This window comes from Aotus nancymaae, unplaced genomic scaffold, assembly GCF_030222135.1.
Source record: "Aotus nancymaae isolate 86718 unplaced genomic scaffold, 86718_ANA_hifiasm-v0.15.2.pri h1tg000018l, whole genome shotgun sequence".
NCBI classification, from domain to species: domain Eukaryota; kingdom Metazoa; phylum Chordata; class Mammalia; order Primates; family Aotidae; genus Aotus; species Aotus nancymaae.
In genome coordinates, this window is record NW_026988430.1 from 1,454,066 (window position 1) to 1,473,805 (window position 19,740).

General features: G+C 43.4%; 1 protein-coding gene across 1 annotated transcript in view; it reads left to right on the forward strand.

Moving 5' to 3' along the window:
• Positions 1 to 19,740, forward strand: part of UBE2G1 (ubiquitin conjugating enzyme E2 G1) — a 139,256-nt gene that overhangs the window by 40,629 nt on the left and 78,887 nt on the right. The window lies entirely within an intron of this gene.

The following is a 19,740-nucleotide window of genomic DNA, read 5'->3' on the forward strand; positions in this document are numbered from 1 at the left end:
GGCGAGGGCGGGCGGAAGGGACCGACCCTGGCGGGATAGGTGAGGCGCACAAAACTTCTCCCCGGGCGGCGCTGGGTCCGCGGAGTTGGGCCGGTAACAAAAGCGCCGGCCTCTGCGGCCTCCACGCGAGCGCGCGGGTGCCCGAGACCCTGGCGGGGTGCGGGACGTCGCCTCGCCTGCCTCCGCCTGGCACGGGCTCCGGCTGCGCCGCTGGCTGGGGGAGGGTAGGAGCGGGCCGCGGGGACAGCCGCTCGCTGGCCGGCTCGGGGCTTTGTGCTCGCCGCGATTCCGGCTCTTGCGCAGGCCCGCAGCCCCCGGAGCTGCGCCCGCCGGCTCTGGCCCGGGGCGGCGGCCGGGTCTGCCTCCCCGAGGAGCCTGCGGCCCCCTCCCCCATTGTCCCGGCCTCTGGCCGTTTGCGGCTTCCAGGTTGACTTTTTAGGGGGTTGGCTCCTACTCTGCTAGGACTGTGTGCGCGGAACATGCGCACTGGAGACTTACGTGTGCGGAGTGGAAGGGGGAGGCGGGTTGGTGGCTTCACAATGCCGCCCCACGTGCTGCCAGATTTAAAGAGAAATGAACCAGCAGTTAGCCCTGCTGTACAACGCCCGGCGTGTGTCATTCTCAGTTCAAGGGATCTTCCCCCTCCCCACTCTACAACCAGCAGCCTGTAACCCTCAGCAGACGCCAAAGACTGAAATGATGAAATCTGTCTTTGAAATACATTTACTGAGAGTTTGAGGTGATCCTTAGATCAACTTTATGGCATCTCAAGGAAAAGGTTGTCAGGGGCTCTTACGGATTGTATAATAGGGTTTATTATTAGACCATGAGCAAGTAGGTTTGGACAAGTATTAAAGTTCTAGATGCTCAGGGGGAGTTACTTGGAGTGAATGGAGATATTACAGGATACCCCTCACAAATAATGTACTGGAAAAGGAATGCGGCCGGGCGTGGTGGCTCACGCCTTTAATCCTAACACTTTGGGAGGCTGAGGCAGGTGGATCATCTGGAGGACAAGAGTTCAAGACCAGCCTGGCCAACATGGCGAAACCCCTGTCACTACTAAAAATACAAAAAGTTAGCCGGGATTGGTGGAGGGCACCTGTAATTCCAGCTACTTGGGAGGCTGAGGCAGGAGAATTGCTTGAACCTGGGAGGCCTAGGTTGCAGTGAGCCGAGATCGTGCCATTGCATTCCAGCCTGGGCAATAGAGCCAGACTGTTAACAGGAAAAAAAAAAAAGGTGGGGGGGGGACAATAAGAGAACTCCATTGCATCTTGTTTTTGTTTTTGTTTTTTTTGAGACAGAGTCTCCCTCTATTGTCCAGGCTGGAGTGCAGTGGCGAAACCTTGGCTCACTGCAACCATCGTCTCCTGGGTTCAAGTGATTCTCCTGCCTCAGCCTCCTGAGTAGCTGGGATTACAGGCAGTGCGCCATCACGCCTTGCTCATTTTTTGTATCTTTAGTAGAGACAGGATTTCACCTTGCTGGACAGGCTGGTCTCAAACTCCTGACCTCGTGATCCGCCTGCCTTGGCCTCCCAAAGTGCTGGTCGCGCCCGGCCACATCTTAACATTTGTAAACACCTTTTCTGTATAGTTTTTTGTCTGGAGGATAGATTTAAGATTTCCCTAATAATTCTTTAATCAGTGAACTATTAAACAGCATTCAAGTACTAGGTATTAAAACAGTACTGAATTCTTACATAATCGAAGATAAACATTTTAAACGTGTAAAAGGAGTTATACATTGCTAAGAAAGTAAAATAAGACATAACAGTGTCAGCAGTAGCAATGTGCCAAAACAATTTCCCACCTGTTTGTGAACCAGCTATAGATTTTAATGGTCACTTGGTTCCATTTTGGACTCTTATTTTTTTATTTTTTGACAATATATATAGCAAATATTAATAAAACATCCAAAAGTGCTTTCTAAATGATTGACTTTCTGATGGGACACACTAAAATATACTTTTAAGATAGAGGAGAGAACAATTTATTTGGTAATTTTTCAGGCCTCATTATGAAGTTACTTAGCTGTAGATTTAAGTTTTCCTGCCTTCTTAATCAGAAGCAATGCGATTGTTTTTAGTTTTTTTTTTTTTTTTTTGAGACTAGAGTTGTGGCCCAGGCTGGAGTGCAGTGGCACGATCGTGGCTCACTGCAACCTCTGCCTCCCAGGTTCAAGTGATTCTCCTGCCTCAGCCTCCCAAGCAGCTGGAATTACAGGTGCTTGGCACCACACCCGGCTACTGTATTTTTTAGTGGAGACAGGGTTTCACATGTTGGCCGGGTGGGTTTCGAACTCTTGACCTTCAGGTGATGCACTTGCCTTGGCCTCCCAAGGTGTTGGGATTACAGGTATGAGCCACCACGCCCAGCCCATTTTTAATATTTTCTTAAAATTTTGGAGCATGTTAACATGCTCAAAATGTACAAAGTAGTAGGCCAAGGCAAATGCATTTTAATTGCTAAGTAAAAATATCAAGTTTATTGGAAAGATTTGATAACTACACACAGTGAAATAAAAGCCTTGTTTTGTTTTGTTTTGTTTCATTTTTGAGACAGAGTTTTAATTTGTCACCCAGGCTGGAGTGCAGTGGTGAGATCTCAGCTCACGGCAACGTCCCCCATCGGGTTCAAGCAATTCTCCTGCCTCAGTCTCTGAGTAGCTGGGATTACAGGTGCCTCCTGCCATGCCTGGCTAATTTTTGTATTTTTAGTAGAGATGAGATTTCACCATATTGGCCAGGCTGGTGTCGAACTCCTAACTTCAGGTGATCCACCTACCTTGGCCTTCCAAAGTGCTATGATTGCAGGCGTGAGCCACTGCCTTTCACCCAAGCTGAAGCATGGTGGCACGATCTTGGCTCACTGTGACCTCCACCTCCCAGGTTCAAGCGAATCCGCGCACCCCTCTCCCCCCAGTAGCTGAGATTACGGGTATGTTCTGCCATGCCAGGCTAATTTTTGTGTAAAATCTCCGAAAACTTAAAACGACAATGGCCAACAACAGCTATATTTATTGCACTCCTAGTCTGTCAGTCCTTAAGGATTTAAATTAATTACTTGGGAGAATATATTGGGTATGTTTTGTTGATAAACTTAATGAAGAACCTGGTTACTTTCAGAATTGAACGAAATGTTTCCCTGGGTTGTGGAGTTTCTCAGTCTTGGTGCTACTGACATTTTGGGTTGAGTATTGTAGGGCCTATACTATGCATTATAGAATGTTTAGCAGCATTCCTGGCCTTCACCCACTAGATGCCAGTAGTACACCCCCTCAATTGTGACACCCACAAGTCTCTATTGCCAAATGTCTCCTGAGGGACAAAATCATCCAGGTTGAAGATCACTGGGTTAAAATGTTTCAGAGACGACCATTATGGCTAATTGTTAAGCACATAAAGACACCTAACAGATTCATGAAATCAGATAGGTTGTATATTTCTTTGTGGATATTATTAGACTCTGACTTACTCCTTTGCAAATTCATCGGTAGCAATTCAAATTTTCAGTGCCTTATGTTGAACACTAGGAAATCCCTCAGCACAAGAGATACTTTAAAAAATTTTACCTTTTGAAAAGGTATTATAAGCATTGGTTAAAAATGCCAGGAGTACAAAACAGCATATGTAGTCTATTCACCATGACCACAAATTCTTTTCATGGAGCAGCCCATCACTGAAACATGTAGGTCTTTCTTTTTGGAGACAGCCTTGCTTTGTCACCCAGGCTGGAGTGCAGTGATCTCGGCTCACCACAACCTCTGCCTCCCGGGTTCAAGCGATTCTCCTGCCTCAGCCTCCTAAGTAGCTAGGATTACAGGCACAGGCCACCACATTTGGCTAATTTTTGTATTTTTGGTAGAGACAGGGTTTCACCATGTTGTCCAGGCTGGTCTCGAACTCCATACCTGAGGTGATCTGCCCACCTTGGCCTCCCAAAGTGCTGGAATTACAGGCGTGAGCCACTGCAACTGGCCAGTTTTATTATATAGTTTGTTAATACACATAGTATTTTCTGATACTTCCACATATAGTTGTGAAATTTAGGTACATTGATCATTATTTAATAGAGTGAATCTAGGGTGTAAAATCTGATAATCCAGTGACTATCATCTTGTTGCCTTTGGACTTCTTTTTTTTGAGACGGGGTTTCACCATGTTGGCCAGGCTGGTCTCAAACTCCTGACCTCTGGTGATCCGCCTGCCTCAGCCTCCCAAAGTGCTGGGATTATAGGTGTAAGCCACCGTGCCTGGCCTTGACTTCCTTTTCTCAGGTGAGAATGTTTGATTGCACTGTTAGTGTCAGGATGAGTTGAAATCCTTGCCTCTTTTGTCCTTGGGTACTTACGTGGATTTTTTTTTTTTTTTTTTTTTGAGACAGAATTTTGCTCTTGTTACCCAGGCTGGAGTGCAATGGCGCGATCTCGGCTCACCGCAACCTCTGCCTCCTGGGTTCAGGCAATTCTCCTGCCCCAGCCTCCTAAGTAGCTGGGATTACAGGCACGCACCACCATGCCCAGCTAATTTTTTGTATTTTTAGTAGAGACAGGGTTTCACCATGTTGACCAGGATGATCTTGATCTCCTGACCTCGTGATCCACCCACCTCAGCCTCCCAAAGTGCTGGGATTACAGGTGTGAGCCATCGTGCCTGGCCCTAAGTGGAATATTTTTGTTGGCAGGAGGGTATGCTAAGTTATGATAAACTGTAGTGCAGGCATTCCCTTGCTTCAAGCAAGTAAAGTATTATTAAGCACTCTTTTAATGAGGTCAGTTTGATTTAGAATACATAATTTGACGTTTCTTTTTTTTTTTTTTTTTTTTGATACGGAATTTTGCTCTTGTTACCCAGGCAGGAGTGCAATGGTGCAATCTCAGCTCACCGCAACCTCCGCCTCCTGGTTCAAGCAATTCTCCTGCCTCAGCCTCCTGAGTAGCTGGAACTACAGGCATGCACCACCATGCCCAGCTAATTTTTGTATTTTTAGTGGAGACAAGGTTTCACCATGTTGACCAGGATGGTCTCGATCTCTTGACCTCGTGATCCACCTGTCTCAGCCTCCCAAAGTGCTGGGATTATAGGCGTGAGCCACCGCGCCTGGCCTGACATTTCTTAATTATTGAAAACTTTTTTTTTAGAATTTAAATTTTGTTAAAATTTAGATGATCTCGAAGGGTATATCTAATGTCATCTTTCATTGGTTTATAGGAAATAACTTTTCAGAGAAGGAAGTGTGGGCTTAAGGAAACACTGTGGCAAGGTAAACATAGTGTAATCTTATATGGCTAATAGCATTTCAGATACAGAAAAGTCCAAATCAGAAAAAGCAAACATTTTCCAAATTTTGGTAATATGAATTATTGGTATAAACAGATAAATGATAAAGAGTAAAATGTAGCCAGGCGAGGTAGCTCACTCCTGTAATCCCAGCACTTTGGGAGGCTGAGGTAGATGGATCATCTGAGGTCAGGAGCTTGAAACCAGCCTGGCCAACATGGTGAAACACCCATCTCTACTAAAAATTACAAAATTAGCTGGGCACGGTGGTGCACGCTGGTAATCTCAGCTACTCGGGAGGCTGAGGCAGGAGAATTGCTTGAACCTGGGAGGTGGAGGTTGCAGTGAGCCGAGATCACACCATTGCACTCTAGCCTGGCGACAGCAAAATTCTGTCTCAAAAAAAAAAAAAAAAGAAGTAGTTCCAGGAAATAAGGTATTTAAATGTTAAAATGTAACATTCTAAACTTTTCCCCTTAGTGCAAGATAGTATTGGGCTACTTTGAAGAAATCAGAAGTTTTTATCAGTGCTGTTCCATTGATAGATTCTGGCCCTCAGAGAAACTTCTGGAAAAATACTGTACTGTACTGTGGTTGCTGTAGAAATGTATACCTCTTTTTATGAAGTTGTGTTCTAAAAGATTTGCAATAAGTTAATTTTTGTAAGTGGAAATATTTTATTTTACCTTTTATTTAAATGTTATACCCATGTCCAGTGACTTAGAAAAAAAATGCTGCTGCTGTTTTTTTGCTTTTTTTTTCTTTAGCTTTTCTTATCTGCTCTTATTGGCTAGGGATATGTTAAAAGGATCAACAACAAAGAACTTAAATTTTTACCTGGCAGCTTTCGTTGTTTGCTTTAATCTTGTAAAACAAGATTGCTTTTAAGTAAGTTTATCAAATAGGAATTTTTAAAAAAATGTTCTTTATGTGAGGAGACACTGTTTTCATTTGCTTTTGAATGTACATGCATTTTAATTACATTATATTCTTATGTAAGGTATATACTTTGTAGGGTTTCTATGTTAAGACAAAGTAATGCTAGGCAAAGAGTTCTTTTTCAACTTGATGCCAAAAGCATGAGCCGTAAAAGGAAATATTAGTAAACTGGACATCATGAAAATTAAGAATTTTGGCCAGACGCGGTGGCTCACACCTATAATCCCAGCACTTTGGGAGGCTGAGGCGGGTGGATCACGAGGTCAAGAGATTGAGACCATACTGGTCAACAGGGTGAAACCCCGTCTCTAATAAAAATACAAAAAAAATTAGCTGGGCATGGTGGCGCACACCTGTAGTCCCAGCTACTTGGGAGGCTGAGGCAGGAGAATTGCTTGAACCCAGGAGGCGGAGGTTGTGGTGAGCCAAGACTGCGCCATTGCACTCCAGCCTGGGTAACAAGAGCGAAACTCTGTCTCAAAAAAAAAGAAAGAATTTTTACCAGAGAAAAACTGTTAAGAGGATGTAAAGACAAGCTACAGACTGGAAGAACATCTTTGCAAATCACATATCTGGCAATCGATTGATCTAGAATGTATAAAGAGCCCTCAACAGTTAAAAGTGAATTCGAAAAATGGGCAAAATTAGCCAGGTGTGGTGGCTCTCATCTGTAGTTTCTACTTCGAGGGAGTAGGAGAATCATTGAGACGAGGAGTTTGGGGATGCAGTGAGCTGTGATCACACCCAGCCTGGGCGACAGAGCAAGACTCTGTCTCAAAATAAAAGGGCAAAAGACACCAACAGACATTTCACTGAAGAGGACATACAGATAGCAAATAAATGAAAAGATGCTCAACATTGCTAGACATCAAGGAAATGCAAATTGAAACCACAGTAAGATATCACCACTTACTATTAGAATAGTTAAAAAAAGCAACACTGAATGCTGCCAGGGACTTGGAAAAACTTGAACTTTTTTTTTTTTTTTTTGAGACGGAGTTTCGCTCTTGTTACCCAGGCTGGAGTGCAATGGCGCGATCTTGGCTCACCGCAACCTCCACCTCCTGGGTTCAGGCAATTCTCCTGCCTCAGCCTCCTGAGTAGCTGGGATTACAGGCACACACCGCTGTGCCCAGCTAATTTTTTGTATTTTTAGTAGAGACAGGGTTTCACCGTGTTGACCAGGATGGTCTCGATCTCTTGACCTCGTGATCCACCCGCCTCGGCCTCCCAAAGTGCTGGGATTACAGGCTTGAGCCACCGCGCCCGGCCAAAACTTGAACTTTTATACATTGCTGGTGGGAATGTAAAATTGTATATCCGCTATAGATAGAAAACAACTTGCTGTTTTTTTCTTTTTTAAGAGACAGGGTCTCTCGCTCGCTCTCTCTCTCTGTGTGTATATATCTTTTAAAAAAATTTTATAAAAATAGAGACGGGGTCTTGCTATGTTGCCCAGGCTGGTTTTGGACCCCAAGGCAATCCTCCTGCCTTGGCCTCCCAGAATAGTGGGGTTACAGGTTACAGATGTGAGCCACCACATCCAGCATTTTTTTTTTTTTTTTTTTTTTGAGACCGAGTTCTGCTCTTGTTGCCCAGGCTGGAGTGCAATGGCGTGACATCGACTCACTGAAACCTCTGCCTCCCAGGTTCAAGTGATTCTCCTGCCTCAGCCTCCCAAGTAGTTGGGATTACAGGCGCCTGCCACCATGCCTGGCTAATTTTTGTATTTTTAGTAGAGACAGGGTTTCACGATGTTGGACCCCTGGAGTGTAGTGGTGGGATCTCAGCTCACTGCAACCTCTGCCTCCTGGGTTCAAGCAGTTCTCCTGCCTCAGCTTCCTGAGTAACTGGAATTAGAGGTGTGAGCCACCATTGCCCGACTAAATTTTATATTTTTAGTAGAGATGGGGTTTCACCATGTTGGCCAGGCTGGTCTCGAACTCCTGACCTCTGGTGATCCACCCTCATTGGCCTACCAAAGTGCTGGGATTACAGGCATGAGTCACCACACCAGGTCATAAACAGAGTTTTAATGCAGTATGAATGCATATATATATGTTCAAGGAACAGAAAGTAGCATTGAAGGAGGAGTCTTTAATTATGGGGGGAGTACAGGGAGATTAGGTAAGGCTTCCTAGGAAAAAGACTGTATTTGTATACAGCAGAGTCAGTATTTCAGTTCTCTTAATTGCATTAGGTTATATACTTTTTTAAAAACCTATGAATTTATTAGCACAGGGAAAACAATAATTAGAATTACGTGGCATGACAAGACAGAAATCTAAAGTTGGCAGGTTTAAAACACATGCGTGTTTCTGAGAGACAGCTAATCTGTTTCAGATATAAGTAGTAAATGAATTTCTTTTTCTTCTTCTTTTTTTTTAAATGCAACAAGTTTATTAAGAAAGTACAGGAATAAAGAATTGCTACTTCATAGGCAGAGCAGCCAGTAATAAGAGAATTTTTTTTTTTTTGAGAGAGTCTCGCACTGTTGCCCAGGCTGGGGTACAATGGCGTGATCTCGGCTCACTGCAACCTCCACCTCCTGGGTTCAAGTGGTTCTTCTGCCTTAGTCTCCCGATTAGCTGGGATTGCCCAGGCTGGAGTGCAATGGCGTGACCACCACCAAACAGGTGCCCACCACCACACCCAGCTAATTTTTTTGTATTTTTAGTAGAGACGGGGTTTCACTATGTTGGTCAGGCTGGTCTTGAACTCCTGACCTCATGATCCACCCGCCTTGGCCTGCCAAAATGCTGGGGTTACAGGCGTGAGCCGTCGCGTCTGGCCCAGTAGTAAATGAATTTCTAAGAAAATAGTCTGGCAGTCCAGTCGCAGTGGCTCATGCCTTCATGCCTGTAATCCCAGCACTCTGGGAGACTGAAGCAGGTGGATCACCTGAGGTCAGGAGTTAGAGACTAGCCATGGCCAGCATGGTGAAACCCCATCTCTACTAAAAATACAAAAATTAGCTGGTCGTGGTGGCATGTGCCTGTAGTCCCAGGAGACTGAGGCAGGAGAATTGCTTGAACTCGGGAGGTGGAGACTGCAGTGAGAAGAGATTGTGCCACTGCTGTCCAGCCTGGGCAACAGAGTGAGACTCCATCTCAAAAAAAAAAAAAAAAAAAAAAAGTCTGAACACAGCTCTCAAAGTATTGCAGCAAATTGTAATTAAAAAAAAAAATTATAAAAGACATAAGCCTATTCACTTCACAGATAGATGAACTTATTTAACATGGGGAAGAAGGGTAGTAAGGAAACTTGTATCATTGAGTGCCTGTCATATATTCTTAATGATCAGAGGACTTTCCATATGTGGTCACATTTTGTTCTCACAGCAAATCTTTGTCTTGTTTTGAGACAGGGTCTTGCTCTGTTGCACAGACTGGAGTGCAGTGGCACCATCAAGACGCACTGCAGCCTCCACCTCCTAGGTGCAAGCAGTTCTCCTACCTCCTTCCCTGTAGCTGGGACTATATAGGCATATACCGTCACACCTGGCTAATTTTTCCTTTTTTTTTTTTGAGAGGGAGTTTTGCTCTTGTTGCCCAGGCTGGAGTGCAATGCTGCAACCTTGGCTCACTGCAACCTCCACCTCCCAGGTTCAAGCGATTCTCCTGCCTCAGTTCTCCCAAGTAGCTGGGATTGCAGGCGTGTGCCATTATGCCCGGCTAATTTTGTATTTTTAGTGGAGACAGGTTTCTCCATTGTTGGTCAGGCTGGTGTCCAATTCCCGACCTCTTGGCCTCCTAAAGTGCTGGGATTATAGGCGTGAGCCATCCCGCCCAGCCTTATTTTTCCTTTTGATATAGGCTTCTTTTGTCACCCAGGCTAGGGTGCAGTGATGTGATCATAGCCCACTTCTGCCTCCATCTCCTAGACCCAAGTGATCCTCCCACCTTAGCCTCCTGAGTAGCTGGGACCGCAGGCATGCATCACCATGCTCAACACATTTTTACGTTTTTTATTTGGTAGAGACAGGGTTTTGCCATGTTGCCCGGGCTGGTCTTGAACTACTGGGTTCAAGCAGTCCTCCCACCTTGGCCTCCCAAAGTCCTGGTGGGATTAGGCACATGAACCATGGTGTCAAATCTTTGCCCCAGCCAAATATTTGAAGTAAATAAAGAAATTGGTAATTTCTTTAACCCTCCTAAATGCTGATGGAGCTGGCTAGCAGAAACAGTTCTGTTTGCTCATAAAACTTGAGCCCTTTCCTTCTCAGAGCGTTTCTTTTTTTTTTAATATTTAAAAATACATATAAAATATATACGTATAATTTTGTACCTATTTAAAAATACATATATATTTTAATATATTTTAAAAATATTTAAAATATTTGATTCTCTTAGTTTCCTTTGAGAATCTAGTAAGAGTTAAAAGACCACCTGAGAAAAGCACACATGCATAATTTTGTGTGTAATTTCAGAGGGTTCTTTGATGTATGGAGTGAAGCTCACTTATGCAGATCTAATGCTGTCTCTTAAATTAGCAAGTTTGATGCCTGTTTTGTATGCTATAGGGATGCTGTTTTGTGTTTCAGGAACTTGTAGTCTGTAGAAAAATAAAAGTTCATAAGACAGCTACTTTAAGATTGTTATTACAGAAAAAGTCAAGAAAAGCTGGCTTCTCCAGTCTGGTTCATGGAGGGCTTTGAGGTTCATGACACTTGTGCTTGACTAAATTATTTATTTATGGTTTATATGTAGAGAGGAGAGTTATTCTGAGGTCTTCCTTAATACTTTTTCACCTTAGATAATCAGAAGATTGTATTTCCCTATTTTTTTGTATTTAGCAGTTTGTAGGGTGGTTTATATTATCCTCATTAGTACTTTAGGCTATGATAATTTCTTTTTTCTTTTCATTCTTTTTTTTTTACTTGTCACTGACAAAGCTCAGAATAATTTCCTATTTTCAGACTGCTGTGAACATCTATGTTGTGCTAGTTCCCCCAGGGAAATACAGTATTTTCATTGTCTTCTCTGGTTATTTCTACATCTCTCCCTCAGGATGACACCTTTGCTCTTCTGCCCTTAGCATTTGCCTGGTGGGAACAACAGAATTGTCGTTACCCAGTTTGGTTTCTGTTTAACTCTTGCAGGTGCTGCAGTGGCACAGATGAGGGTATTGTGCCGCCTGCTACCCTCTTCAGCATCTAAGGCATATGATATGGTTGTTGGGGAGGCAATACCACTGTAATAGGCTTTTTGTTTTTAAATAAACCTTTTTAGAAGAGTTTCAGATTTACAGAAAAATAATGAGAATAGTACAGAGTTTTGTTTTTTTTTTTTTTTTTTTTTGAGACAAAGTCTTACTCTGTTGCTGAGGCTGGAGCACAGTATAGTGATCTCGGCTCACTGTAACCTCTGCCTCCCGGGTTCAAGCAATTCTCCTGCCTCAGCCTCCTGAGTATCAGGGATTACAGGCATGCACCACCAAGCCCAGCTAATTTTTTGTATTTTTAGTAGAGACGGGGTTTCACCGTGCTGGCCAGGCTGGTCTCAAACTCCTGACCTTGTGATCTACCCGCCTTGGCCTCCCAATGTGCTGGGATTACAGGTAAGAGCCACCACACGCAGCCCAGTGTTCTTATATACCCTGCATTCAGTTTCTCTTACTTTAAACTCTCCCCCTGGACCCCCTTGAGACAGGATGTCACTGTTGCCCAGGCTGTAGTGCAGTGGTGCGATGATGGCTCACTACAGCCTGAACCTTCCTGGGCTCAGGTGATCCTCACACCTCCACCTTGTGAATAGCTGGGACTACAGGTATGTGCTACCATGCCCAGATAATTTTTGTAGTTTTTTGTAGAGATGGGGTTTTACCATGTTGCCAGGCTGGTCTCGAAGTCTTGGGCTCAGGTGATCTGCTTGCCTCGGCCTCCTAAAATGCTGAGACTACAGATGTGAGTCTCCATGCCTGGCTGAGACCGTTTCTTTATGGGTGAAGTAATAATTAACATGGGGGTGTTCTGGCCTGTTTCTTTTTTAATGATTCTTTCATGATAGCATACTACTTTTCTTTTTTTTGAGATGGAGTCTTGCTCTGTCACTCAGGGTGGAGTACAGTGGCGCCATCTCTGCTCACTGCAACCTCTGCCTCCTGGGCTCAAGTGATTCTCCTGCCTCAGCCTCCTGAGTAGCTGGGATTACAGGCACATGCCACCATACCTGGCTAATTTTTGTATTTTTAGTAGAGATGGGGTTTTGCCATGTTGGCCAGGCTGGTCTCGAACTCCTGACCTCAGGTGATCTGCCCACCTCACCTCCCAAGGTGCTGGGATTACAGACGTGAGCTACCGCGCCTGGCCTTATTATTATTATCATTTATTTATTTATTTATTTATTTTCTTTTTTTTTATTTTTAATTTTTTTTTTTTTTTTAAGACGAGGTTTCACCATGTTGATCAGGCTGGTCTTGAACTCCCGACCTCAGGTGATTCGCCCACCTTGGCCTCCAAAGTGCTTGGATTACAGGTATTTTTATTTTTTATATTTTTGAGATGGAGTCTCGTTCTGTTGCCCAGGCTGGAGTTCAGTGGTACGATCTTGGCTAACTGCAACCTCTGCCTCCCAGGTTCAGGTGATTTTTTGTGCCTCTGCCTTTTGAGTAGCTAGGATTACAGGCACAAGCAACCATGCCTGGCTAGCTTTTGTACTTTTAGTAGTGATGGGGTTTTACCATGTTGGCCAGGCTGGTCTCAAACTCCTGACCTCATGATCGACCCATCTTGTCCTCCCAAAGTGCTGGGATTATAGGTGTGAGCCACTGTGGCTGGCCTATTTTTAATTTTTTAAAATTTAATTTACTTCTAATTTAATAGTCCTTGTCCTAATGTGTATTATTTTTTCTTTTCAGACAGGGTCTCGCTCTGTTACTTAGACTGGAATGCAGTGGTGTGGTTATAGCTCACTGCAGCCTCTGCCTCCTGGGCTTAGGTGATCCTCCTGCCTCAGCCTCCCAGGTAGTTGGGACTATAGGTGCACAGCATCACGCCTGGCTAACTTTTAAAATTTCTTGGCAGGGCGTCCACTAATCTTAATCGTTCCTAGCTTTTGATTTAAAGTGAGAGATGTGTGACTCTTCTTTCCACTTGAACATTTAGAGGCCATTCTAGGGTTATTAATTGGCCAAATTTCAATATTGTTGTGTCTCAGGGTAACTGGGAGACCTGAGAGTCAGAGAGACAGACAGGAACTGGTGGTTAGTGGAGTAATCAAAACACACACACACACGTTTATTATGTTTGCTTTCTCATATGGGCACCATTCGTGGTGCCCCAAAACAATTACAATAGAAACACGAGGCCGGGTGCGGTGGCTCACGCCTGTAATCCCAGCACTTTGGGAGGCTGAGGCAGGCAGATCCCTTGACGTCAGGAGTTTGAGACCAGCTTGGCTACCATGGTAAAGCCCCGTCACTAATAAAAGTACAAAAGTACTTGGCAAAACCCCGTCCCTACTAAAAATACAAAAATTAACCAGATGTGGTGGCATGTACCTATAGTCTCAGCTACTTAGGAGGCTGAGGCATGAGAATCGTCTGAACCCGGGAGGCAGAGGTTGTAGTGAGCTGACATGATGTCACTGCACTCCAGCCTGGGTGACAGAGTGAGACTCTTGTCTCAAAACAAAAGAAAAAAGAAAAAGAAAAATATTGAAATACTGTGAGAATTACCAAAATGTGACACAGAAACATCAAGTGAGCACATGATGTCGGAAAAATGGCATTGATAGACTTGCTTGATGAACCTTCAGTTTGTTAAAAACACAATAACTGAAGTGTATTAAAACAAGGTGTGCCTATGAATAAAACATACATAAATTTTGTGTTTGGTAGACTTGGATTACATCTCCAGGATATCTCATTATATGTATGAAAATATTCCAAAATCAGAAATCCAGAATGCTTCTGGTCCCAAGTATTTCAGGTAAGGGATGCTCAACCTGTGCTACATTAATGATTATTTTTTGAGACGGAGTCTCATTTTGTCACCCAGGGCTGGAGTGCAGTGGCATGATCTTGGCTCACTGCACCCTCTGCCTCCCAGGCTCAAGCAATTCTCCTGCCCTAGCCTCTGGAGTAGCTGAGATTACAGGTGCGCACCACCATGTCTGGCTAATTTTTGTATTTTTAGTGGAGACCAGGTTTCACCATGTTGGCCAGGCTGATCTTGAACTCCTGACCTTAAGTGATCTGCCCGCCTCAGTCTCCCAAAGTGTTGGGATTACAGGCATGAGCCACTGTGCCTGACCCTGTGGTACATATCACTAGCACATAACACAGTACTGGCTGTATGTAGATACTCAGCAAATGTATTTTGAATGAATTACTGGCATTTCCTCTGTTCTTTCTTTCTTGACCTCTTGAAAACCTAAGTTGTATAGATGAGACTTCAGTAACTCACCTACTGGGAAGGACCATAGAAACGGAGTGTATTAGCTATCTAATACATAGTTAGGATTATTTTGGTGTAAGTCTGGATAAGGAGCAGCAAAGGGTGTGGGAGCGAAGGCTTCGTGGTTTTTACAGGTAAGGATTTATGCTTTTACTCTTAGTGAGGTATTCATGGTTATTGTTGACTAGCACTAACATTTGATGTTTATTTAGTTAGTGTAAAAGGCTTTCAGAAGGTAGAAAGTATGAGTATTAAAATTGGCCTTCAGATTACTGGTTGTAAATCAGATTGTATTTTAAGGTTAGTAATTTTTATAAAGAGAAAGTTATTTAGAAAATCTGAGTCCTATGTTGTTGAAATATCAGTAGCAGATGCCAGAATCCTATTAGTAATCCCAAGATAAAATGAATTCTAAAAGTGCAATCTTGAATTATTCAACACTTTATATCCGAATTATATGAAATATAATCATCCATTTTATGATTTTGAATAGAACTATAGGTTGTTTCCTTAAGTAAGAGTTGTTCTTCCTCTGCCTTCTGAGTCCCTGGAATCTGTTCTATTTTTACTTGTGGATCTACATACTAAAGCTGTCTCTGATTTCATGCTCTGAAGATCAACAAGAGATCTCTTGTAAGATGAGAATTGTGTAGTGGGTGACTATTAGAAGAGTAAACAAGTCTTAAGTCTGTAAACATTTTTTCCATAAATGCAGTACTGTACCAGATAATCTGTTGTTACTACGGCTAAGAAAGTTCAATGGTAAATTCAGTGGCTGACTGTTTATTTGCCTTGATAAGTAATTGCTAGAAGTAATAGCAATTGTTTTTGTAGTGTTACTGAAGCTCTACTGTATATGTGATTTTTAAAGTTTTAAAGGGATCAGTGAAAGTAATATATAAGGAATATTTGTAAGTTATTGGAAATAAGCTAGGAATTGAATTTTTATTTTTATTTATTTATTTTTTTTATTTTATTTTTTATTTTTTGAGACGGAGTTTCGCTGTTGTTACCCAGGCTGGAGTGCAATGGTGCGATCTCGGCTCACGGCAACCTCCGCCTCCTGGGTTCAGGCAATTCTCCTGCCTCAGCCTCCTGAGTAGCTGGGATTACAGGCAGGTGCCACCGTGCCCAGCTAATTTTTTGTATTTTTAGTAGAGACGGGGTTTCACCATGTTGACCAGGATGGTCTTGATCTCTTGACCTCGTGATCCACCCGCCTCGGCCTCCCAAAGTGCTGGGATTACAGGCGTGAGCCACTGCGCCCAGCCTATTGTATTTGTTTTATTTGCCTGTTTTTGGCTTTTGGCTAATAGTCATTGCTGTCTTTTTCCAGAAACATCCCCAGAGCTTTAGTCTCCAGAGTTCATATCTGTTGCAACTGAGGAGAAATCTACCACTATAATTTTTTCCTCTCCTCTTGAAAAAAGGTTTGAAGAAGAATATAGTGAAATGCCACCCCCCGCCACCAACGACAACCTTCATATATATGAAAAGAGGGCTCGGACATTAAAATTTTTTTTTTTGAGATGGAGTCTCACTCTTTTCATCCAGATTGGAGTCCAGTGGCGTGATCTTGGCTCACTGCAACCTCTGCCTCCTGGATTCAAGAGATTCTCCTGCCTCAGCCTCCCAAGTAGCTGGGATTACACCTCAGGGTGATCCCCCTGCCTCGGCCTCCCGAAGTGCTGAGATTACAGGCGTGAGCCACCATGCCTGTCCCAGACTTGTTATTAATATAAAATTTTAGAGCATGTAAAAATTACCTTATATTGGCACTTTCAGTTTAAAGTGCTAACAGAACAAATGTAATCTTCAAATTTAATTCTACATTTAACAAATATGTGAGTGCCTACTTTTGTAAGCATAGCAGTACATTAAAGAACAGGACATAAAAGTTTTGTTGGTACAAAGGTTTGCAGTTAGTGCAGGAAGACAGATGATAAACTAGATAATTAAGTTAAAAATGTGGTGTATTAGGTAGTGATAAGTGACTTGGAGGAAAATAAAGTGGGGAAAGGGAATAAAAAGTTGAGAGTGGAGCACTGATGTCTTGAAGAGCTTCCCAGGCCGAGAGAAGAACAGTACAGAGGCGCTGCAGTGGGAGGAGAGGCCTGGCAACGTCAGAGGAGCAGCAAGGGGTGTGGAGTGGAGGCTGTGTGGTTTTTACAGGTAAGGATTTAGGCTTTTACTCTTAGTGAGGTAGCCAAGAGAGGTTTTTCAGCCCTGGAGTGATATGACCTGATTTACATTTTAATGAGATCATTCTTGGCCTCCTATGCTGAGAATATAGACTGCAGGGAGAGTCACATGAGACATGAGACTAGCTTGGACCTGTATTGGCAGCTGAGGAGATAAGTGTTTTAATTCTTAGGTATATTTCCTAAGTAGAGCTGTTGGAATTTGCTGGTGGAACAGAATTCTTTTATTTTTTTTTATTTTCTATTTTTGAGACAGGATCTTGGTTTGTTGCCCAGCAGGAGTTCAGTGGCATAGTCATGGCTCACTGCAGCCTCGAACCCCTGGGCTCAAGCCTTGGCTTTCCCGGTAGCTGGGACTATAGGCATGCACCACTGTGCCTGGCTGATTTTTTACATTTTTTGTAGAAATGGAGTCTTGCTTTGTTGCCCAGCCTGGCCTCCAAAATGCTGGGATTACAGTTATGAGCTACTGTGCCTGTCCTAGAAGGAACATGATTTTTGGAGGGTGGTATGTGTGAAAGAATGTGTCAGGAATGACCTCGTGGTTTTTGCCCTTAACACCTGAAAGGATAGAGTTGACATTCACTGAAATGGAAAAGACTACAGGATGAGGAGAGATTGCCAGGGTGCAGTTTTGAATATGCTGATTTTGATTTTTGCCTTATAGACATTGAAGTAGAGAAGTCACATAGGCAGCTTACTATATTTGATCTGGAATTCAGTGAGGAGGTTTGGCCTAGAGATATAAACTGGGAAATTGTTAGCATATGGATTGCATAGAAACCATGAGGTTGGATGGGCTCAATAAGGGAGTAAATGTAGATAGGTGAAGAGGACCGAGCACTAAGTCTTGGGACACACTGGCATTAGGAAGCCAGACAAATAACCAGAAGCTAGTGAAGGAGTATGAGAAGAGGCAAACCAGAAAGCAGTGGCCTATAAGCCAAATGAAGAAAGCTTCAAGGCAAGAGAGATCAGATGTATCAAAGAAGAGACTGGTTAAGATACGGACTGATGAGGGACCACTAGAAGTGAATAGTACTTTGTGAAAGGCATTGGATGGATTGGTGTGAGCCTGAGCAAATGGAAGGAGAGAAAGTGGAGATACAGAATGAAGACAGCTCTTAAATTGTACCCTAAAGAGGTGTTGAGAAATGGTGCAGTAAGTGGAGGGCTTGTGGGCTTCGTGTGTGTGTGTGTGTGTGTGTGTGTGTGTGTGTAAAGGTTGGAGAATTGCTGGTAGCATGCTTGATGGTGATGGGATTGACTTTAGTAGAGGGAAGAATGATGACACAGGAGAGGGTAGGAATTTCTGGAGCAGTGTCTTTGAGGACATCTGAGTAGGGAGAATGAGATGAGATCTAATTACTGGCCAGTTTGGAAGCCTTATTAGGAGCAAGGGCAGTTTATCCAGAGTAACATGAGAGAAGGTAGACTAGTAAATACACGGGCAGAGATTCAGGTTAGAGGATGCGTCTGGGTAAAGTATGGAATATTTTCACTTACCTCATGATTTTTGTATTAAGTTTAATACTTAGGGATGATTACAGAACATAGCACTCAGTAAGTGTTGACTGAAATTGTTAGGTTTGTAATATTTATAAAGTTACAATGTGATTTACATGACCAGTTTTTTTCAATGTGTAACTGATACTCTGAAAATGCTGGCTTTTCATTTGAGCCAGATGGCTCAGTCAGTAATTTCTAGTTATGCCATCTTTTTTTTTTTTTTTTTTAAATAAAGACACTGGGCACCAAAGGTGCTACTCACAGAGAATATCAACTTAAAACTCACCTTGGAAAGAAAGATTTTCATAGTTCTAATCAGAAACATTGTAATTTTTTTTTTTTTTTTAAGACTAGAGTCTTGCTCTGTCACCCAGGCTGGAGTGCAGTGGTGTGATCTCGGCTCACTACAACCTCCACCTCCCGTGTTCAAGTAGTTCTCCTTCCTCAGCCTTCCTAGTAGCTGAGATTACAGGTGCCCACCACCATGCCCAGCTAATTTTTTGTATTTTTAGTAGAGATGGGATTTTACCATGTTGGCCAGGCTGGTCTCGAAGTCCTGACCTCAGGTGATCCACCCGCCTGGGCCTCCCAAAGTGCTGGGATTACAGGCATGAACCACCGCTCCTGGCTGAAACATTGTAATTTTGTTTGTTTTTTTTGAGACTGAGTCTCACTCTGTTGCCAGGCTGGAGTACAGTGGTGTGATCTCGGCTCACTGCAACCTCCACCTCCCAGGTTCAAGCGATTCTTCTACCTCAGCCTCCTGAGTAGCTGAGACTATAGGTGCATACCTCCACACCCGGCTAATTTTTGTATTTTTACTAGAGTTGGGGTTGCACCATATTGGTCAGACTGGTCTTGAACTCCTGAGCTCCTGATCTACTCACCTTGGCTTCCCAAAGTGCTGGAATTATAGGCGTAAGCTACCATGCCTGGCAAAACATTGTAATTTTGTTTGCGTTATGGTTTTGAAGGTGTTTGGTTTTCTTTAATATGTGATTAAAGGGACCAGGTGTGGGAGGCAGAAAAGGGAGGGTCACTTGAGACCAGGAGTTCAAGACCAGCCTGGTCAACCTTGTGAGACCCCATCTCTAAGAAAAAAATTAAAAATAAATAGTATGTTGGGTATTAATTCATTCTCATGCTACTATAAAGAATTGCCAGGCCAGGCATGGTGGCTCATGCCTATAATCCCAGCATTTTGGGAGGCCGAGGCAGGTGGATCATGAGGTCAGAAGTTTGAGACCAGCCTGGCTCATGTGGTGAAACCCCATCTCTACTAAAAATACAAAAATTAGCCGGGTATGGTGGTGGATGCCTGTAATCTCAGCTACTCTGGAGGCTGAGGCAGGAGAAATGCTTGAACCCAGGAGACAGAGGTTGCAGTGAGCTGAGATCACGCCACTGCA